A 24,521-nucleotide genomic window follows, 5' to 3' on the forward strand; every position below is an offset into this window, starting at 1 on the left:
CCAGATATTTTAGTATTTAGGTGCCTACAGATGCTAGTGGTATTTTTGAAAACACATAAGGGCCTAACTCTTCTTGCAGTCAATGGAAGTTGGACATTTAGGGGCATCTGAAAATACCACTAGGCACCCATCTGCATCGGTAGGCACCTAAACACCTTTAAAAATCTGGCCCTAGGAGTCTAACTGCCCTTTGTTTATTTGAAAAAATCACTCCCTTCACTTTTCAAATATAATATTATAATAATGCTACTGAATTCTCATTTTGGTGTTTTTCTTTGAAATATCTTGGGCCATTTTAAGTGGGTAACATAATTCTGTGATTTCCCTACTTTTTAATGTTTGACTTCATATGTAGTTGTGTTGTAGGTAATACCTATGTAAAGTACATGATTCAGATCAGAACAGCACATTGCAATACTTAAGCAACAAAATAACCATTTGACTGTCAACATCATCACCTCATAATTTTTTGTTTTGATCTATGTCTTCCCATTTTGTTGATTTCAAACTCTTTAATATCCTGCTCAAACATGGGTCACTTAATCCTTAATTTGCTGGAAGCAGTGAGATGGTTGCAAGAAGTAAAATATATAAAAGATTCATCTGATGTACATCAACTTGATGTATATCAACAGAATAAGGACTTTGGACTGTCTGTCACCATCTTAAGTAAAATGTGTTTCCACCAGGTTCATACATAAAATTGATAGTAAAATGTTCGCTGACCTAAACGGTTTCTTACTTGGTGCTAATGTGGCCATTTGTCTTAGATATCAAAAGGGCAGACCACTAGGCTGAGCACATATTCCTCCAGTCATATCGGACATGCACAGAATAAGTCAAGGCATGGGTGGAAATACCCAAAAGATCAGAATGGGATCCAATCTTTAATCTAATGCTAATGCTGCATACACAGCTGTTCCAAAAATCAGACCTTGCTGTGATAGTTTGCTATGTATTATGGTGAAAATTATGTAATAGAAAGTGGTGAAAATAGGACTTATGATTTTTTTTTTTTTAAACCGTACTCTGTAGCTGATTGTTGCTATTTCGGCTGAATCACCACAGACTATGCCTTTTGCTTACAAAATATAAGGGGTATTTTGGGAACTTCTTTTTTAATGTTCAATTGTGTCATAAAGATGGGGACTAATCTAGTGCTAGTAGGACAATTGTGTAAGGGGATGTGAATATACCTAATCTTATCTGTGTGTGTGTGTGTGTGTCTGTATAATATATACAAACAGTTAAATATAAGAGCAAGAATGAGAATAATAATTGGAAAATATTGCCTCACCTTAAAACAGAATGGGAGCTTTTCTGCAGTACATTTTGTGAGTGGTACAATGATATCAATAAAAGCAAATGTACTTTCAATCTTGGGCTAAACAGATTTGCTCTTATATTGGGAAATGTATTTATGGATGTTTCAGGTGTTTCGTCCCCCTACCCCCTATCTAAAGTATATATATTTTTAAAATGTCCCTGTTTTTCCCTGCCAATCATCTAATCATTTAGTCCCCGTTTTTTTTCTTGTGGGGCTAAGCTGGCTTCCTTATTTTTGCAGTTCATCAATACAAAACTGATTTGAAGCTGAGCTGTATAATAATAAGCCTTTCAGCAGCCAGGCTTGACACTTGCCTTGTAATTAAGGCCTTGATGGTTGTGTTGATGGCAAATGAAAGAAAATGGCTTTGTTCTCAATTCCAGAGGCTTGATTGCTGGTTCTCGTTCTCACCTGAATTCGACCCATTCTGCATTGTGCACATGATTGCTGGAGTGTGAGTAATTGCAGCACTGGCAGATGACATTTTCATGAAGCACACTCTGTACTGCTCCAGAGGGAATTTACAGAATTTATAGCTGGGGAAGCTCATCAAACATGGATTTAGGAAATGCCTATGTGAAAAGTGGGAGCCCACAACCAAATATCAGAGCTTTTCGTTTGACATTTGCTTTTACATAAAGGACTACAGTCTGCAACCTGTTTTACCTTATGGTAGCAATCTTTTCTGAACAAAATTTTGTGATTAAGAAGTTATTTAAGTTAATTAAGGCTAAATTTTCGTCATAAATCTTCCTTGATTTTTTGGTTTGGACTGGGTATCAGCAAAGATAAGGGGGAAATTTGCTTCTCATTTCTGATAATGTCTTTCCAGATGTTACTGTTTAAAGATCTACAGCTTCTTCCATGAGACCTATTGATGCAATGATGGCTTTGATTTTTTTAACTAATTTATTTTTTCCAACCTTTCTGCAATGTTTCATTTTGTAGAATGTGTAGAATATATTATTTATATTTAAAACAAAAAGTAAAAACTTTTTAAAAAACTGACATTACAACGGTATAATATAGAATTAAAATACATTTTAGGGATTATAATGCAGATTTCCTTAAAGTAGCAGAACAGAATATACTTAAATATCTTATCAAGAAGTACTGAGTTCTTAGATTTCCATTAAAAGCTGTGTCAAATGTTGTAAATATGAATTGCATGTTAGGGATTTATATAATATGTAATCCGTATCATGATATGTATAATCTTCTCCATCCCTTCATCCCATCACTACTGCCTTTTCCTTCCCATCTGCTAGTCTTTCTATTTATCTCACATTCTTCACTTTGGTACCTGAGCCCCTGGTGCTCCTCGTCAGTCATTTAACACAATAGCACATGGAGAACTACTTGTAGGTTGTTCTTGCATTTATATCTTTTACAACAGTTGGACCAGCAGAAACATTTACACAATCCTACTGATCTTTTCCAATCACTATCTATTTAGATTCTGTCACCCCACTATGCACTTGAAGATCCATAGCCGCTGTGACTCAGACATATTTTTATACTGCTGTCTGGCAAGCGAAAAGTCTCTGCACTTAGCTGCTAATATTCCCTGAAGCTTCTTAATCATGACAAATAAGGAGCCCTTTTTCCTTCTTTGTGTTTTGTATTATTGAGATATCCTGTGCTGTTGCATGATTACATTTTTCTGTTGTGGTTATTGATTAGCCACTGGGAAACTTAAAGCATGAGCATCCTTTGGGCTTCTATAATAAATAAATATTCTTTGCTTCAGTGATAATGCTGAATATTTTAAATACACCGCCAAAAATCACAGGTCCTATTTAACATTGTTAAAATTGTCTTGGGTGGGGGCTAGCTTTGCTTCATTTCAGGTTTAGATCTGTATATCAATCCTAATGATTGGCAACAGGAAGAGGATCAATCTAAACTACTGACAGTGGTGCTAATTTAGAGTCCACAGGAAATCTGGTAGCAACAGGGGAGACTTAAAAAGCATCTTATCTGAATTTATGGATGCTATCCTGCTCCCATTCAAATAAAATGGGAATTTTGCCATTGACTTCAATGGAGCCTATTATAAGAATCTCTTGCTTATTAGTTGTTCACTGTAGCGATCCCATTTCACTTCAATTCAAGATTCTGGCCATCACTGGTAAGACCTTCAATGCTTTGGGACCTGGCTACATCACAGGTAGCCTATTCTTTAAGGACTCTGAATCAGCTATGCACTTCTGGGACAATGCAACGTGAAACTCACTAGAGTTGAAGATAAGGGATGAGATTCTTTGCTGTGTCTTTTAGAGCTTGTACCCCAAGGAAGTGGGACCAAAGTGTCTTTAAGTCATCTTTGTGCCCTCCTGATCCAAGGCTGGAGAGGGACCTCATCTAACTAAGCCCTGAGGGCCTGCGGAAGTCAGGGCAGCCTCACTGGGCTGCTGTGTGAGCGCTATCCTGACGTTTGCAGTGATGCAGACCTTCCCCCAGCATGCCCTGTGCGCCAGGGCTTGAGAGGGGCTGCTTGCAAGGAGCCTTGCCACTGTCTACCACGGTGCCTGAGCAAGAGGAATCCCCCCCCCCCAGCTGAAACTGAGGCTTTTAGAGCTCATTAAGCAGTGTAAAAGGGCCAGAGTTGAGGTGAAGATCTCGCCAAGATGCTCTTAGTCCAGGGTTTCCACGTGTAGAACAATCCTACTAAGGGAGAAGAGACCCAGAATAAGCCAGAACAGTTTCAGAAAACCCTAACATAGATATTTCTGTATTTAATTTAGTTGCATGTTGTTTGCCTGTTAGCACTGGGAAGTTCAACAAAGCGTATGTTCATGTAAAATACTCTTGTATTACTATACAGGCATTATATTTTCAAAGTGCATTCCTACCAGAATTAACTGTGGTATGGCAGTTTCTCTGTTCAAAGACTCCAGCCCCTTGTAATCACAAAAAGGTGAATGCCAGCTATTGTGGTGGTGGGCTTACATGCTAAGTATCTAGGGATCTCCATCACTAACATATCCCTTTTCTTCCCTCTGATGTTCTGGCAGCAGTAAAGTGCAGAGCAGATTTCAACAGAGTAACATATTAAAAACAAACAAGAAAGCACTATTATCCTATGGAGCTTGATTGCACATTGCAAAATGGTTGATGTTAACCGTTTCTATACACATACACAGTAAATATAAAAAAAGCTCTGTTGATAATTTAGAGCTTAAGAGTATGAATCAAATGTATCAGATGCATGACAATGCCTAGATAGCATGGTGGTGTGTGCTTTCAAAATATGTTACAATAATAACAGTCATATATATATATGGTCTATTGTCTGTGGCAGAGTTTGAGTGTAAGTTTCTTGGAGCAGGAACCATGTTTTCCATTATGTTAGTACTCTACTGAGAATAACACTGATGCTTAAGAAAGATTTCTGCTTTTTGTGGTATTCCATTCCTTTCATGGTACGGTTGGACTGTTAATTTAGTTAAAAGATCACATGGCTGTTAAATAACGCATTATGGGAGTTCCAGTCGATCATTTATAAAATCTAGCTGTAGTTATAAGGGTAGCACTCTGCCTTTGATCAACATACGCAGGTGCATGGAAGTAGATAGGAGCCCTGCATTTTCATCTAAGGGCAGAATTTAGTTCCCGGCGTGTGCAGTACACACAGAGTATAAATTGCTTTAACCAAAATCTGGCATCTTTTAGTGTCAGCAGCAATGCATGCCCCTTGGCCACATTTATTCGCAATAAAATACTTGAGCTAAAATTGTCAATGTAGAACTGTAAAATTATATGTCCTAACTCTCTTTTAAACAGTTGATTGGTGAGTTTCGTGTGAATGTCTATCCGTCTGACTATCAGCATTTTCTAAAGATCCCAAACTCATTGTAACCTAGGTTGCTACAGAAAACAGCAGTATCCGTCCAGAAGTCATTGTCTGTCCTACGCATAGGTTTAATCATTGGTACTGCCCTTCGAGACCTCTGGCTGGTTTTCTCGTGCCTTGGCTCTTTGGGCAATGCTGAACTGAAGAGGTGAATCTGAACATGTGAATGATTTTTTTTTTTTTTTTTTACTTTTAGAATGCTTCTAAAATCAAGAGTTTTTTACCTTTAAAAGCATTTCCCCTGTCATAAATAGCTGCGTAGCAGGAAGTTAGATTTCAAGATGTAGGATGAAATTGTGGCCTGCCTGGTGTGCGTGAGAGAGAATTCAGTGAACCTGTCTCTTCACTGCTCCCAGTGCACTCATGCGAGAGCAGAGCAGAATATGGATCTTGTGCTCCTTTGAAGCTAGGTAGGAACCTGCCTGGCAACACTCCACAGGTAGTGGGGTCAGGCTGCTTCAGGATAACACCAGACCACTTCCTGCCCTGTAAGCATGCTACCTTTGGCACTAGGTGCTAGTGGTAGTGGCAGGGCTTGCTGCTTCTGTGGAACAGTGGCAAGCAGTGCTTCAGAGCAATCCCTGATGTCAAGCTTAGCTTAGGTCTGATTACCTGAGCCTTCTTGCCAGCGTGCTTCACAGTCAGAAAGGCAAGACTGTGCCCCTACTTTGAGAAATACATGCAGCCTTCCCCAAAATTCTCTTCAGTACCAGTTACATTGTTTCCTCATTCATTTTAAATCCTTGTTTGGCAGTGACTGATTCTTTGAACCATTAATCATACCTAAGATAAGCTTGACATCGCATCCTCCAGCAGGCACCAAGGTGCTGATGTACTGTCTGCCTCCAATGTTGACGTTCTCAAAATTTCAGAGGGCTCTAAATGTCAGCACTGGATGTCGCCTTTCCCAGATAAAGGCCATTCCTTGTGTTAATTCTTCCCATTTCAGATTGCCCATTTTAATTGCCCTTTTTCTGCATTGTGCTATGTGAGGCTGAGACCTAGATTTGCTTCAAAATAGGATTGGAAGTAGCACTGTTTATTGATGGTAAAATTTAGATAAGCTTCAATGTAAAAACTCATCCGTGTTTACACTTACCTACAGCTATAAGGATACTGCTTCTGTGGGCAGGTAGTACCCCAGGAATTCAGTTGAAATTATTGTTTCTTCACAAAATAAATTTCCTGTTTTTACAAATGGATTCAGACCATCACATTCTGACTGAACAATTAGGCAGCTGACTCCTTGTCCTTCTGGGGGCTTTTCTTATGAAAGGTATCCTTATCTTTGTTTTCAGAAATGAAATCTCTGGGCCTGATCCTGTGTCTGCTGAAGTGAATGGCAAAAGTTCCATCAATGCCAGCAAGAGTAGTATTGGGCCCACTGCGTTTTGATTCAGGTGGAGACTGAGTAATCAAAGAAACTGAATTTTGGTATCCTTCCATTTATAAAAACTGTCATCTACTAAAGTCTACTTATAATCACAAATACTTTGTGCATATTAATGTTAAACCCACTGGTTCTCTTTTAATTATCTAACTTATTGTAAATGGTTGCAATTACTTCGCCTTTTCTCACAATAAATATTAAACAAATGGAAATTACTACAATAAACAGTCCAAGTGACCACTGCATCTGAGTTACTTGTCTACACTGAAAGGAGGCACACAACCTATTAAAGGGATCCGCATGAGATCTGTGTGCTACTGAAGATATTCCTGTGATTCCATTTTATTATTTCCTTCCTTCTCTTGATGAATAATGCGCACCTGCAGCTCCTATTGACTTCAGGGGAATTGCAGCTCATCAGCATGAATCAGGATGTGGCCCTTTTGTGGCAGGTTATCTGGGCAAATTGAGCCCTGGGGCTTGTGCCACTACTAAAAAAACTCTGACTTCTAACAATAGATGTCAAGTCCAGGTGTTTTTACCATTCTTAAGTTAAATACATCACTTATCACATCTCAGAGGCCAAGTCACTTAGTTTATCTTTAAACAAACCTTTCTTAGGAGCAAGGCAGTACAGATGGTAACTGTACTATAGGACACATTGTATCCTCACTTTTTACATGAGCACTGCCGAATTAATATATATTTTGTTTAGGTCACTGGAATAAGTGTTCAGTTCAGGATCAGAGAGCATTGGAAGTTGAAGTTAAAAATACATGAGCCAAGTTTTCAAAATTGAAGGCTTAAGGGCCATGCACAATTGCCCATCTACACTTGTATGTGTATTCACCAAACTGGCATTTAGGCGGGTACTTGAATAACTATTTCTGCCTAAAAATACTTGATCAGCACACACAGTTACATTAACTGCACATGCAGGCATAGGTAGGCACTTAGAGATTAGGTTTGAAAATGCGTGGCCACGTATGCATAGCAAAAGTCAGTGTTATGAACCTCTTAGCTTCATGACAACTAAATTTAACAGTGGTTTGATTTTCAAAAATGTTAAGTGCCTGAAGCTCCTAGTGACTTCAGCAGCAGTCAAGAGAGCTCAGTTCCTTTGATAATTAGGCCAAATATTTTTTAGAAACTAGGAAAAAACAAGGTTTGGTTTTGTTCTTTAAAGTAAGCAGTTAATTCTGTTTGATTGATCAGGTGAATAATTATTTATATTTATAATGGAAAGAACCTTTTTTGGGGTCAGTTTTGCTTATGTGGAGACTGTGTGAGAGAGAGAGAGTGAATAGTCGTATGTTAAATTTTGCTGCAGAAGTCAAAGTTGAGCGGTCTGCTTTCTGCTTGAGTTGTCAGTGGGAATGAATAATGGATGTCATAGGGGGGTTGCCTTTACACTGCTATGGTTACAGTCGCTAGCCTTGGTGCTGAAGTGAAGGCACCACAAAAAGGGAAATTAATTCACAGCATAAACTCTGTAACACCTGATCAAAAGTTGTAAATGATAAATATGCATTTCCTGTATAAGCAAAAATAGAGAAGTAGACAATCCAATCTATTTCACCAAGTTGCAATGCTACATTTATTGTGTAAAAATATATTTTTACTGGGAGTTGAGAATATAATATGGCATGGTATTGTCATTCTCAGCATAACAATACATCAGTAAAAAAATAGCCAGATTAGGCGAATCCTGCAGACTTTACTGTCCTCTTACTTAGAGAAAACTCTCACTAAGGTCAGTATTAAAGGCTGAGTCGGATCATCATCAGAGCATTGTTGTAGATAGGACATTTTAAACTTCTTTTTCTCAATGCAGTAAACAAAAGAGTTGAAATTAACAGTATTTTTATTTATTTGAAAAAAAGCATAGCTAAATGCTAGGGTTAATTTTCTACCACAAAATGATATTTAAAATATATACTGGAAGTCAAGAATTTAGGGCTCTTGTGAGTACGCCTTGCTGCCATGAGTAATCTCAAATATCCAGAGGAGCTACTTATTTGAACGATTGTTTGTGGGATTAGACCTTTAAACTGTAATTGCACTTTTGAAGTAAAAGCTGACACTTTTGTGAATAGGCCCTTCCCCTGAGTAAAATGGCAGAACTTTTCCATTTATATTAATTCATCATTTTAAAAGCACTATGACTCTTCTGTTTATTGTTATTTTTGCAATCCTTCACCCCAGGAAAATACCAAATCTTGTTTTTACTGTATTTTTGTATGCAAACTGTTTGTTTATGAAAGAGTATTTTATCTTAGTTTAAATCCCAGTTTCTATGCTCTTCAAATATTTCCTTGACTGAGACGGAATGCATAAGAAGTCTAGTACAGTATCTTTTAGAGGATTTATGGTAATGCTGCTGAATTTAGCTGATCATAAACAGTGTGGTGAGCCCCTTAGGGTCTCTTCATTTTCTTGATACACTCCACTGCTGCCCCATTAACACTTTGTCTGTTATTGCCATATACTCATTTAATGAGTATCTTTGATTTTGGAGCTCTACACAAGAAACAATAGGTGGAACAACTGATGCACCTACTGTAGCTTTCAGTATAGTTTCTAATACCCTCTCCTAGCTTTTATTTTTTTAAGCAAAATGAGTAAGTTTTTAATCTTCAGTGATATTTCAGTATATCGTGGGTTTTTCTTTAAATACAGTAGTCAGTAATACCAAACAATGAGTAATGGCTTCAGACATGACACTGTATCTGCATCATGGGTAAACACATACTGAATATATGCTGGAGAAAGCATTTTCTTACCTTAAAATTGTTCCTATTAATACTAAATCTTTAATGTGGAAAAAAAAGATTACTTGAGTTATATTGTCAAAACAGAATATTATACTGATGCTAAGAAAACTTTAAAAACAACGGAGTTTGATTCTGATTTCTGATATCAGTGTGAATCCAAGTAATTTGTGTAAAAGGTTAGAAACTGGCTTATGACATTATGATTAGATTTGATTTATAAAACTGAATTTATCACACTGTTCTAAGTGCAATACAATACAATTAACAATACAATAAACAATTAAACTCATTGTCAGATAAAGGACTCAGCACAATTTAAGGCCTGAATAATATAACACTGAATTGCTTTATAGGATTAAAGTCCAACATTTTAATTTTGTACTTGTTACTAACTGATCAGCTAAAGCCATAAAACACTGTGAAAGTCACCTACATCCTTAATTTTACCAAGTGGTCATTACAGAGCCCAATAAAAGTCTTGAATAATGGAATAAATGTTTAGACCATTTTTATTCCAGTAACTTGTCTGCAGAAATCAGTTATCTAATATTAAAAATGTATTCTAACATGTGTTTATTAAGAAATTTAGTTAAAAAGATAAAAAGCACAAGAGAGTCTCTCCTTTTTTAAGCTTGTTGCCTTTTAGCTGAGTTGTTGGGGATTTTTTGTTTTTTAGAAAATGAATCTGGAGGAAAATTGGTGAATCCAATCCAGTGGACCTACAAGCACCCTGACCGGCTCAGAGAGCAGAGTCTGGACCAAAGAGCAATTACCCCACCAAACGATTTCAGGTACAATTGACCTAAATATAGCACTCTCTTCAGATTATTGACAAGAGTTCGTTTCTGTAGTGCTTTTCCCATTTGCTACTCCTGGAAACCACTGTGATCTTATCTGCCTGATGCTTCATGACTTCTGGGATTCAGTTAAGAGTGCTGTTGTGCATTCTCTTTAAACAGACAACTCATGCTAAAAAGAGCCATTTGCAGTTCAATTAGACAATGCATATATTGTTCTTGCTGCTGAAGTTATATAGAGCAGGAATGAGTGCCTGAATCCTTGTGGACCTGGCTACAATAGAATTCTTTGATCTGTCAAATCAAAAAAAGTGATGCTAGTTATCCTAAAATAGACACAAATTTAAAAATTTCAAACTGAGGATTCAACTTGCATCAATGAATGGTTAGTAGTGTTTACTAATTGTGTTCTTTTTATATTTAACAAAAGTGATCTTCTTTAATGTCATTTCATTTAGGGCTTTCCAAATACAGCCAATCCATGCATTTTCCCATGAAGGCAAAAAGCCAAACCATTCTACTAGCTTAGGTTATGAATGTACATGGATGCAACTGAATTGAAGTTAGAAGCTGGTAATGTTAGTATATTGCGATACTGGCACTTTGGGAATCAATTTTTAAAATCAGTACCTCTGGACTTCTAAATAAATCATCATTCCCCTGATATGGAATATTGAGAAATATATGGTATTCCTTTTGGAGTTCATTGTGAAAAAGAAATTCCTAATAATTTTGTCTATGACCTACCCCATTTGTCTTTATATTATTAGGGAAACCCCTGGAGTAGATGGAAATTTGAGAGGCTAGTATCAAGTTCCATGTACTTCAGCCTTTTGAGAGCTGTCTATTTATAAAGATTTATGTAGTAGTATAATAGGTTAGAATTCTTCTAATTATTTTCTTCTATATTTGTTATGTTTTCCCAAGAGAATATGCTTTGTATGGGGAAAGCTTATATGCTTTGTATGGGGAAAATACTCTCTTAATAGTGCTTTTCCCAGAGCTGTAAAAGCATCTCCTTTCCTGGTGTGCGTTCGAGGACTCAGAGTTCACTTAGAAACAGAGTAATGTCTATGCTACTAAATTCATTGGTTTTGTTGGATGCCAATGGACAACCCTTGTGAACATAGGGAAATAGTTGCAGGACTCTTGAACAATATTAAAAAAATAAGCCAAGAGAACTGTAAACTTCACAGAAGTTTCTGAATTTCAAATTGATTAGAAGGCAAATTGCATATTTTAACTTTATAAAGAATGTACCTAATAATCATACTCGCCATTGCTATGCTGCTTTTTATCCATAGCCATAAGGCTCTCTACAAAGAACTGGAAGTTTTATTATCTCTATTTTACAGATGGAAAATTGAGGCACAGAAAGATTGGAGGTGGGATACTCAAGGGGGACTTAGGCACTACAGTGCTTTCCCTCTTTTAACTTTTAGCCCAGTGGGGCACTCAAGCAGGATATGGGAGACCTGAATTCAATGTGCACTACTACTTAATGTGGAGAAGGGATTTTAACTTGTCTCCCACATCCCAGGTGAAAACTCCAAGCACTTAGCTGAAGGATATTCTGAGGTGGGGGTTTCTCAGTCTTTTCTATTGAAGCTCTTCCATTTTGTATAAAGTACTTAAATATGCATTGCGCCAGAGCAAGAATGAGACTGATCCTATAGTCCAGTGGTTAAAGCAGTCACAAGGGCACGCAGGTTCCAGTTCTTCTACTCCAATAAACTATTTAACTATTTATACCCAGTGGAACAGCTTCAATGGGAGAGATTGAGAGAGACAGCCCCGTGCTTTGGGCTCTGTTCTAGGAAGTAGGAGACCCCAAGTAAATCCTTTCTCCAGACCAGGCTTAGGGAGAATTGGACTTGTTCTCTCAAATCATGGCTGAGTGCTCTAACAATTGGGCTGAAAGTTATAAGGGGATAACCTCCTCCTCGAATCTTTTTGTGAGGCTTTTGACATGCTCTGAGCACGCCTGCTGGATTGGGCCCCAAAGGCAAGACAGGCGGGGGCGCCTCCTTCGTGAATGCCTCCTGGATCTGAGGCATGCAGTTGGTGTTAAACTGCTAAGCAGAATCAGGACTGAGGTGTCTGCGCACATGGCCATCTATGGAAATTTAGGCAGCTAGGGACTTTAAGCACCTCCGGGGTTAGGTGCCAGATGAGTAGACTTAAGTACTTTAAAGTGGAAGTTAAGCACTTTCATCCTCCTTGTGAATCCCATTCTGAGTGACTTACCCAAGGTCATACAGCAGTTGAATGGCAGAACTAGGGATGGAATCTAGGTGTCCCAACCTCCATTTCGGTACGTTATCCACTAGAACAAACATAATCAGGGAGGGTCCAATTAATTAGAGTATTGTTTTTAAATAAACAAGCAAAGTAGCTGCCCTTCTGTATTGTGCTCTAGCTAGGCTTCAGTTGAAGTATGATGTTCAGTTTTGTGCACCACAAAAAAAGATACATGGATGCATTGGAAGGAGTTTAGAAAGAAGGCGACCAAATATCAATAAATAAAGTTTGGAAAATAAAACCTTTTGGGGAAAGGTTAGGAGAACTGGAGTATTTCAGTCTAGAGAAGACATAAATGGAAAGACATGGATCAATTATTTCAATTAATCAATGAGGAAAAAACAAGTGGTAATGGGACTAAGTTACAGCAGGGAAAATGTAGATTAAATATTGGGAAAAATGTATCATGTGAATTCTCCTCCCATCTACACTGGTGTGCTGAGGACACACACAATATCAGAGAGGAAAATTTAGCCTTCAGAATATAACTATAAGAAGAGTCAGACAGTGAAACAGCCTGCCAAAGCGTGACTAGACTAGTCCAGGTCTGACTAATCACCCACTTAGTAGGGATGGATGACGACAGAAGTTCTCACCCTCTTGTCTGTAGATTGCAAGTGGTCTGTGTCATCCTTCCTAGTGGTCTACTGAATTAAACACTCTGAGAATCAAGCAACGGGAGACTGTGCAATGGAAAGTTCGGTGGGTTCATGAGGGAATTCTCACTGTTTCAAAGTGGTCCACAGAATGAAAGACCTACAGACCACTGGCTTAAGGAATGAAGGACTTCCATAACACCAAGAAGACCCAAAGAAGAGCTCTGTGTGGCTTGTAAGCTTCTCTCTCTCTCACTAGCAGAACTTGTTCCAGTAAAAGATACTACCTCGCTCACCTTGTCTCTGTAACACCAAGGGATAGACTAAATAACTCACAAGCAGTTGCCTCTAGCTCAAATGAGCCTCTACTGAAATATTTACATGATTTTCTCCCAGAGTGGCCCAAACTTGTGTTCTGCATTTTACAATGGAGCAGGTTCAGCTTGTCTCTTATTTACTCTGTTATAATTCGACAAGGGCCCAAGCCTGCCACAACCACACAGAAATATGCATTATTATATTGTTGCCTGAGTAAGTAGCATTGCAGAAAGGCCTGATCTCTGCAGTGCTACGTCAAACACACATTTTGTCATAAAAATTGTTTTTATGTTCAAAATATTTATGAAGCTCAAATACAAACAACCAATACATAAACACACTTAAATGAACAACAGGCAAGAATGGGAAAATTAATTTAAAATTTAGGAATCAGCTCCTGCAAACCATTCTCACATAAGAACTTCTTACAAATGTGAGCAGCCTCTTTGAGGATCGCTCACTACGGTAATGGGGACCTGATTTTGAAGTTTCTATCAAGACCTATCTTGCAAGAGGCTAAGTACCTCCTGAAAGGTGCTGACAGTCTTTATATCCTTTGATAGTAATTCTCAGTGCCTTAAAGGAGGTGCTCATCTCCTTATAGGATTAGGCTCTTTAGAAGATAAAGTCATCAGGGCAGGGACTGTGGGCCCGATATGGCCCCCCTCCCTCATCGCCCCAACTACATCCCCATTGCACTGCCACAGTAGTGCTAATGGACTGTAAAGCTATCCTGAATTGGAGACTCCTACGTGGTTTAGTACTGGATTAGTTAGCTCTTTGCCACTCCCAACTAGCTCCCAGTGTCCCAGGAAATAAGGTGAAGAGGTAAGATGCAAAGAGGAGTACCAGGAGTCAGGGCACTAACCTAGTACTTAAGAAAGCTGGGTTTAAGTCCCTGCTATGCCACATACTTCTTGTGTGACCGTAGGCAAGTCACTTAGTCTCCCTGTAGCTCAGGTCCCAATTTATAAAATAGGGATCAAAGTGTTTCCCTATGGCATACAGGTGTTGTAAAGGTGTGCATAGCTTTCAAAAGTATATATAAAGTGTTCAGATATTATGGTAAGGAAGGGATTGAACTGATCCCTAGCTGCCCTGATGTTTGGGGAAACACAAAGGTTCATCCAGCTGCCTTTGCTCCATCACTCTAGGGAAATGTGCCAAACAAAACTTGGATAGACATAGCTTTTGACCGTATTTTTATCTGTGAAGCCCCTAATTCACAGAGCGCTATATAAATAAATAAATGAATGAATAAAAAACAAAATGGCAAGAGACCATCGATATCATTTAGGATCTTTCAATCAGGTAATTATAAATAGTAGTCAACTACCGATTGCAGTATATATGCATAATGGTATACACTCTCACTTTTTGGATTCTGTTCTCCTTCCTTTGAAGTCAATGGGAGTTTATTCAGTTTTCAATAACTTCAAGTATTCCATTAATAATCCAGTCATCATCATACTTTGCTTCCCTCATCAGCAAGGATGAATGGTATGTACGCCTGATTGACACCATGCATGTATATGGATAATGATAGAAATGTATGGCAATCAAAATCAAAATATTGCATTGAATTAGGTTAGCCAGATTCTTGGAAATATACTATTGTGATGACAGGTTCACATTAGCTGCTGGCAATATGAGATAAGTCGTCTTAATATGACCTTCTAAAAAAAAGCGAGAGTTTAATAATCAAAACATCACACATTTCTAAATTTAGTGTTTATAAATAACCACTGTACATTTTAGTAGAGAAAATCATGACATAAAAATTGTATTTCTTTCTCTCTCTAAATTCCATTGTTGCAAAAATGAGATTCCAGGGTCTTTAAATTATAGTTCATAGACACCATCTCTGCTCCAAAGGACAGGCAGAGTTGTTTAGATCACATGAGCCAGCCAACTGTGATTGATCACAGGCTGCTGCTGCTGTTAGCAGACTAAAGAGAGCAGTTATGTTGAAGCTAAAAATGTCAGGGAAGGCTCATATACACCAATAAGAATTAGAGAAGAAAATGTTTTTAGTGTTTTCAAGGATATATAGCTCCGCGTGCTAGAAAATGTAATCCTTAAATCAAATTAAACCCAATATCAAAGGGTACAGTCTTGCCTCAGTGCACTTGGAGATATATGTGCAATTTCCCACATATCCAGGTAAGAGCATAACCCCAAGAATATTTTCAAGAACCCTGATGATGATAGGGGTGATAATTCACAATGAACACTTAGCATGTTTTTCAGTGACTTTTTTTTTTATTTTAAAAAGAAGAGATTAAAATGATTTAGGTTAGCCAGATGCATAGCATTTCATAATCTGGGTCCTACTAGCTCTTGCAGAGTGATTAAACAGTGTACATTATACTATCATTAAAGGACTCTTCTACTTTTATAAACATATTATTTGTATTTTTCAGTGAACAAAAAAATTGCACATTTTAATTTCACTTCAGGTAAACCACCTCAAGCTGCATTACCACTGCACCCAGTACTTCTATTGCAGTCACAGCAAATACAACAGACTGGTTCCAAAGCCAATGGAAAGACTGTCAAAGTCAATGGAAAGACTCCGATTGATTTATGGGCTTTTATCCTGGTGTCCACGGAATGCAGGATCAGGCCCATAATTTAGTGTTGACACAATAGAAAATTCATGATAGTAGAGAACCTATGAAAAGGTATCGTGCATCGAAGCTGAAATGTAATCAGAAATACAATGGGTAGAGCTCTTTTTAGATGAATGCCAGAGAGAGGAATAAACTTTAAAAAAAAAAAAAAAAAGAAAAAAAGAAAAGAAAATTGAGACTCTTCAGGGAGCTAAAGACAGGGGGACTTTGTATTTTAAATGAACCAAAAATAGAATAAGTAATTGACCTTACAACAGACCTGTTAAAAACAGTGTGGGCTGCAATCTTCTTGCAGATCCTCACACTTAACTGACAGCAAGTTTGCCAGCAAGTTCAATGGCCCTTTCTCTGTCCAAAGGAAAATGTGTTATCCAAATGTGCAATGTCTCCTCAGTAAATACCCAAGACAGGTATAAAATTGTTTAAAAATGTAGGCCCAAAACTTTCCTCCACTTTCACAAGCAGAGGAGATTGGGACGAAGCAGAATTTTGAAAGGGTGTGCAAAGGAGGGAGCTGGGGCTCTGCAATATCAGCACTGGTCCCTGAGATTCCATGAGGAAATACTCCACTGTGGTTTGGGGACAGGGACTGTACGAGAGGGGCTGGAGTTTATGCCCAGCATCTTTGAGAAGCATTGAGTTGTGATGACCCTTTGGATTTCCATTTGAATATGGTGAGTGTTGCTTGAAGCAGCATTAACTTATGCTGTGTCCTCTCTTGTGGCTGTTAATTAAGCCAGCAGTGGCAGCATGGCTGCAGGAACCCAGAAGGGCACGTCAACTCTTACTTTTCAGGGGCCCCTTTTCCTGAGGAGCTCCTGGATCCACCATACTGGGAAGCCTAACCTCTGTCCCTCCCCTCAGCTCCCACCCTCCAATCCATAGTCCCAGAATCCATTGGCTTTTAACTAGTCACATTATTAGATTTTATGTACAATATCTCACTATGGTCTGCATGTGCCTCCTAAACAAATTCAGTAACATAGCCCTGTGGTTTCATTTCTCAGCCCCAAATCCCTGCAAGTAACTACAGAAATAAAGAAAAAGAGAATTAATTTACACTAGTAGGTAATACAACATTGGTTTTCCCACATCATTATTAGTAGTATCAGAGTTTCATTCAGACCCCTGAAGGACAGTGCTGTGCCAAGTGTGAGCAAATGGGTCTCATAAAACAGATCCCTGCTCAGCTTCTTTGCTGTGCTCCTTTGCTTCACTTATCATCTACCAGCACATACAATGGGTGATCAGGGGATGAAGAATATTGCTTGTGTATTTATTTACTAAATTAAATCTAAAATTAACAAGTAAAGGCCTGTCTAAAATACTTGAAGATAGAATTAGATTTTTAAAAACAGAGAAAAAAAGAATTTGCAAAACTGCAGAAGTCCACAAACCAACCAGCTTCTGTCAGTTTTCTACTTAGGACTCTGGGTAGCACAGAGACGACAGCCTGGAGTAAGCAGATTGGTGGCGAGGCTAGCAAGTGCCAAAACATGCTGTTTCATGACCCACTATAAAGATGCCAAAAATAATCTCAATATACTTCACTAAACAAACACAGAAAACCAGAATTCATTAATATAGAAGGCAGCATTGTCTCAGGTAAAGCAGGAAACTTAAAGCCAGGACACTTGGATTCTAAGCTCTGCTCTGCCACAAACTTGTTGTGTTGATGGGGACAAATTGTTTTGGCCAAGATGCATATTTAGACACCTGAATAAATGGCCTGATTTTCATAAGTACTTAGCACTCACATTGATTCCACTTATTTAAATGAGGATTTAGGTACCTAACATTAGACACCCTAGTTGCTTGCAAATGTTGGCCTTAATTTCCTCTGTGCCTTGCTTTCCACATCAGTCAAATAGTAAGTATAATACTTATCCACTTTTATTTAAAGTGCTTTGAAATCATTAGATGAAAAGTGCTATATAAGTGCAAAATAGCTTATTGCATAATAATTGCACCCTACTTTTAAGGGTATAGACAAATTCATAGTGTTGGAGCATATTTGCTTCATTGGTCTGAAAGCAATTTGCTATAGATAAAGTGTGATTTGGATGTCTGTGTTAAGCAATTGTATTTAGCTTTTTTAAGATAGTGATACTGGAAGTGTGCTAAGTAAACTGGAACTTCCAAAATCCAGTACAAAATTATCTGGAACACTATAGCACGATTGCTACTGTGTTTTTAGTCTGTAAAATAAGATCAGCAGAATAAAATATATGGCTGAAAACGAAATGTAAAGGCACAGGAATGGAAATAAGAAAACAAGTGTGATGTTTTATTCTGAGTTAAGTATATTATTTAAATTTGAAATCCCTTTGACACAGGGGCCTCTTCACATCTTTTCTACTGAGTCTGTATTGTTTGAGATATTTAAAAGTTGATAAGAAGTAAGTGGCTTCAAATATGACATAGGAGTGATGATTGTTGCAGTTTGCAGAAATCCAAAGAAAAGCCAGTGTGATAAAAAAAAATCAGAGTAAAAGGATATTGCTATGGCAACATGTATTTTTGCTTAAAAGTGAATATGAAAACAAAGCCAAGGTATCCCAAGTTTAAAAGGCAACACACAGTACATGATGCAAACAGAAGAGACAACAATTTAACCTTTTGGAGTCTGTGGACATGTGTATACAGTATATGCTCCCAAACACCCACTCAGCTGGCTCTGTGGAAAATATCAATGTTTTTTATATATACCAGAGAATAAGAGATGGAAAAGCCTTATAATATTAGATCATGCTGCCCATCCCTTCATAAGCAAGATACTGTCCTTATGCACATTTTTGTATGCAGTGTTGTAGTAGCCGTGTTGGTCCCAGGATATTAGAGAGACAAGATGGGGGAGGTAATATCTTTTATTGGATCAACGTCTGTTGGTGAGAGAGACGAGCTTTTGAGCTTACACAGAGCAGTGACACTTTGAGTTATTTTCCCAGACCTGAAGGAGAGCTCTTCTAAACTAAAAATGAAAAACAATCTTTTAAAACTTATATTTACCTCAAACATGGCTAAACAACAAAGTAAAGAAAGCAGTTAGGGGCACTAAGGCCACCTTTACAAATTGGAAGTTAAATCCTACTGAGGAAAATAGAAAGGAGCATTAACCCTGGTAAGTCAAGTGCAGAAGTATAATTAGGCAGGCCAAAAAAGAATTAAGAGCAACTAGATACACTCAAAAACTAACAGCAAAAACATTTTTAAGGACATCAGAACGCCAAAGAACCAGTGGGGCCATTGGACGATCAAGGTCCTAAAGGAGCACTCAAATAAGATAAGGCCATTGCAGAGAAGCTAAATGAATTATTTGCATCAGTCTTCACAGCTGAGGATGTGAGGGAGGTTCCCACACCTGAGCCATTCTTTTTAGGTTACAAATCTGAGGAACTGTCCCAGATTGAGGTGTCAGTAGGGGAGGATTTGGAACAAATTGATAAATTAAACATTCACTTAAGAATTCTGAAGGAACTCAGATATGAAATTGCAGAACGACTAAGTGTGGTATGTAACTTATCATTTAAATCAGCTTGTATACCAGATGACTGGAGAATAGCTAATGAGACTTCTTAAAAAAAATTAAAAATAAAACCAAATTTTTAAAAAAACACTCCCAAGGGATCGGGCAGCTACAGGCTGGTAAGCTTAACTTCGGTACCAGGCAAACTGGTTGAAAGTAGTAAAGAACAGAATTATCAGAAGAACCTAGATGTATATGATTTGTTGGGGCGAGAGTCAATATGGCTTTCGTTAAGGGAAATCATGCCTTACCACTCAATTAGAATTATTTGAGGGGGTCAACAAACATAGATAAGGGTGATCCAGTGGATATAGTATACTTTGACTTTCAGAAAGCCTTTGACAAGATCTATCACCAAAGATTCTTAAGCAAAGCAAACTTTACATGCTCTAGAGTACTTAGATTAAGCAAAGTAAGCAGTCAAGGAATAAGAGGGAAGATCTTCTCATGAATCAATAACTGGTTAAAAGACTGGAAACAAAGGGTAGGAATAAACGGTCAGTTTTCAGAATGCAGAGAAGTAAATAGTGATGTCCCGCAGGGAGCTGTACTGGGACCAGTAGATCAGTGCTGTTCAACATATTCATAAATGATCTAGAAAAAGGTGTAAATAGGGAAATGGCAAAATCTGCAGTCTATACAAAATTACTCAAGATAGTTAAGTCCAAAGCAGACTGTGAAGGGTTACAAAGGGATCTCACAAAACTGAGTGACTGGGAAAGAAAATGCCACATGAAATTCAGTATTGATAAATGCAAAGTAATGCACATTGGAAAACATATTCCCAACTATAAGTACAAACGATGGAATCTAAATTAGCTGTTACCTCTCAAAAAAGAGATATTGGAGTCATTGTGGATAGGTCTGTGAAACATTTGCTCAGTGTGTAGCAGCAGTCAAAAAAAGCTAACAGAATGTTAGGAACCATTAGGAAAGGGATAGATAAAAAGACAGTAAATATCAGAATGCCACTATATAAATATATAATATATATATAAATCCATAGTACACCCACACCTTGAATACTGCATGCAGTTCTGGTCACCCCATCTCAAAAAAGATATATTAGAATTGGAAAAGGTATATTAGAATTGGAAAAAGGAGAAGGGAAACAACGATTACAGGTATGGAACAGCTTACATATGAGGAGAAATTAAAAAGACTAGGACTTTTCAGCTTGGAAAAAAGATGTCTATGGGAGGGGATATGATAGGGATCCAGAAAATCATGAATGGTGTGGAGAAAATGAATAAAGGAGTGTCATTTACTCCTTCACATAACACAAGAACCAGGGATCAGCCAATGAAATTAATAGGTAGCAGTTTTAAAAATATTTCTTCATACAGTCAATGTGTGGAACTTTGTTGACAAAGGATGTTGTGAAAGCCAAAATCATAAAAGGATTTAAAAAACAATTAGATAAGTTCATGGTTGATAGGTCCATCAATGGCTATTTGCCAAGATGGTCAAGGATGCAATCTTATGCTTTGGGTGTTCCTAACTTCTGAATTTCAGAAGTTGGGAGTGGATGACAGGGGGATTGATCACACAATGATTGTCTGTTCTGTTCATTCCCTCTGAAGCACCTGGCATTGGTCACTGCTAGAAGACAGGATACTGGCTAGGTGGACCATTGCTCTGATCCAGTATGGCCATTCTTATGTTATAGAAACAGTCTATTGCAGTGGTTCTCAACCTATTTATCACTGTGGACTGCATATGCAGCTCTCTGTGTTATGTGGGTCGCATCCATACAATATATATACTACCTGTATGGCCCTGAGGGTGTGATGGGCCACAGATAGGTGCTGATTGAGCTGCGGGTTGAGAACCACTGGTCTAGGGAATATAATAGGCCAGATGCTCAGTCAGCGTAAATTGATGTACCTCTGATTTCAAAGGAGCTACAATGATTTATGCCTGCTGAGGATCTGGACCAGTATTGTTTTCTTTTTGAAAGTGAATATAAAGACTTATGAAAAAGGCCACTCTGATATCTTTGAGTCGGGGGGGACGACTCTCTTTATCCACAAAAGAAGTACAACCAGGTAAGGTGCTTGAACTCTAATTCAGATGGATCACCACAAGGCATTTCCATCTGCCAGACCATATTCCTTACTGAGATTTCTTGAACAGTGCTTTTTTTCTGATATTTGACTTCTGTAAATGGAGCTGAAACCACAACTTCATTTTACATAGGGCATTTAATGCCTTTCTGATGGTAATGAGTTATCTGGGTTGGATTTGAGCCAGTGTCCTAGGGCATGTCTTCACTACAGAGTTAGTTGAGGCTCTCACCCAGGTGTTGCCCCTCCTTGTTCTGATCTACACACAAACTCTCTCACCCTAATTAAGTGGTGCTTTGAACCCAGAATGGCTTTCATGGCTAGAAGTATGAATTAAAGCCTCGGTTTCAGTTTCATTCAGGCTGGTAACCTGCCCACATTGCAGTGAGGATTCAGACTAAATAACTTGATTGCTAATAGTTTTTCAATGCCTTCCCACTATCTACCTCCCCCCCCCCCATATGCCCAGAAGAACAGACAACTTCCCCCACAATTCACTGAGAGAGAATTCTAGAGCAGTTCAGCTTACAGAGAACCATGGGATGCGTCCCCAGAAGCCCTAGTGACATACATGATGGAGCGCAGCAGCAGTGAGGACACAGTAGCTTGGGTGTGGCTTTGCAGCATGGCTGCTCATGTGGGCAAGGCTAAACCAGGTGCTCAGACCTGGATGTTCCTCGTGCTGCAGCAGAACATTAGACCATGGCTGCTTCTCCAACAGGAGACCCACAGGAGGACAACATAGCCCCAAAAGTGGGTGGCACTGCTGTAGTGTTTTAAGTGTAGACACACCCTTAGACTGGTGTTACTATGTGTTGTGACCTTTAAGACAGGCTTATGGCTTAGCACAATAGTCAAAATGCAAGCTTTGTGGGCCTTGCCCTCTAGAAGGACAGATGAGTGTGAAGCTTGGCTGCAGTGTATGCTGAAAGAAGTGAGCAGGTATATCGACCTGCTTCCTGTTCCCTAGTGGAATACAAGAGTGGGAACCTGTTTATTGTTTAGGGATCCTAGATCTGGCTTCTAGGGAGGATGGGAAGAAGACAACCCTTCATTCTTCTGCATCAAGGAGGAAGATTGCTCAGATCCTCAGAGGCTTTTGGCTCACACAGGGACCAGAAACTAGGCAAAGAGTGGTTTGGAGAAGCTAGTTTGTTTGGAGTAGCATTGGTCACATATTTTCCACTGATATTTTGTTTAACAGAAAATGCTATTATCACAGAAATTCAATTTTTTGTGGGAAAATTTTGATTTTACTGAAAGTTTTGATTTTATGTTGGGAAAACTGCAATAAAATATTTCATTTGGGGTCTGGTTCAACCCCAACTGAACCAAAATATTTTGGTTCGTTGAATTGATCTGAACTGTTTCTTTTAGCATCAGCTCAATATTAAACTGCATCATCTTATGGTGTCATACTGTCTCATGGGACTTGTAGTTCAAATGTCTGATGTACCCATTTGCTCCCATGAGCTTTGTTCCCTAATGAGACTACATCTTCCATGATGCAATGCAGTGGCCCTTCTGAACAAGTCATATGATGCATAGTGGGAGTCACATTACTTCACATGCATCATAAGAAATGTAGTCTGTCCAGGGAGCACAGCTCATAGGGAAGAAGGAGGGCATCGATCATCTGAATTACTTTTCCCATCAAGGCCATACAGCACCATAGAGAGATTCAGTTTAACATTAAATTGACTGAAAACAAAATGTTTTGTGACAGTTCAATAAACCAAAATGAAATGTTTCAATTCAGGAATATATTTTGTTTGGACTGAAAATGACGAAATAAAATGTTTCACCAATTCCAAATAGAAATTTTTCAGAACTTTTCATTCTGTGATTGTCATCATGATTTGCAATTAAAATAAATATTGAAATTCTAATTTCCCATAGGATGGAAATTCATTTAGATTTTTGGTCAGCTCTAGTTTGGACTTCCACTGGAGGTTTGTGTGCCAGGGAAAGTGTGGAATTATCTTCCAGCTAAATTAAGACAATGAAACTGTGACAACAAATGCACCCGATGATTGAAAGAAAGACACTTGTGATACGAAAGGGATCAGAAGCAGTGGCCACATCACCACGGCATCAGGGAAAAGGTCTGTGACACAGATACCAGCAATAATATTCCTGAGACCTGCTCCCCTCCAGGAGGGATCATGGAGGAGGTAACATGCCTCATAGTGCAATGACCATGGCTGATTGTCGCAGTCCAGGAACTGCTTGAGGTGGCTTACGCATAGTAGGCTACAATCATAGGCAAGCAGCAATAGATGACCCAGTATGTTCTGCTTTGATTATTACAGAACTAGCAGGAGGTGTGATTAGCCAGGAAGAAAATCTGCTGTTTCTGGCATGTCTCCCCAAAACAAGTCAACAACTGGCATGCTTTTTGAATCTTCAGAGGACAGCCTGAGTTATAGAATTCTGGATAGGCCATCAAATTTTTGGCCTATGGTAGAGTTCACACCACAGGCACCCCTCTACACAACTAGTTGAGAGCCCACTTAGAGGAAAGCGGGAAGCTCCGACAATTTGCTTCTGGTGGAGAACATAGGCACCAAAAATAGGAATGCTTCATGAGAGGGTCCGACTGTGATGTTGTTTGTGAACTGAGGTTCACATGAGCTCAAAGAGATTTTTTTGTCCAGAGATGCCCAAATTCAGTTCTCAGTACTGGAGTACAGTATTTGGGTAAGTATCATAACCTACTTGCAGAACCATGCCAGGTCCAGGAACCCAAAGCCAAGTGGAAGGTGGAAACATACCCATCTCCAGAAAGTGATGGATGACTTGGGTGTGGGCTTGGATGCTCCAGAAGCAGAGAGTTTCCAGTATGGAGAATATGCAGAAGGAGTTTGCACAGATGGCTGGCAGAAGAGAAGAACCTCTCAACCAGATGCACAGAGCAGCAGAACTGTGCTGAAGTGA

General features: G+C 38.6%; 1 protein-coding gene across 1 annotated transcript in view; it reads left to right on the plus strand.

Moving 5' to 3' along the window:
* The window catches only part of MYT1L (myelin transcription factor 1 like), a 352,194-nt gene that overhangs the window by 81,481 nt on the left and 246,192 nt on the right, over nucleotides 1-24,521 (plus strand). Inside the window, exon 3 of the mRNA XM_067544884.1 lies at nucleotides 10,024-10,138. The gene's annotated coding sequence lies outside the window, so the exon portion shown is untranslated. The remainder of the gene's footprint in view (nucleotides 1-10,023; nucleotides 10,139-24,521) is intronic.

The sequence above is a fragment of the Emydura macquarii genome, unplaced genomic scaffold (genome assembly GCF_026122565.2).
Source record: "Emydura macquarii macquarii isolate MOO-44397 ecotype Brisbane River unplaced genomic scaffold, CSIRO-AGI_Emac_v2 contig_1027, whole genome shotgun sequence".
NCBI classification, from domain to species: Eukaryota; Metazoa; Chordata; order Testudines; family Chelidae; genus Emydura; species Emydura macquarii.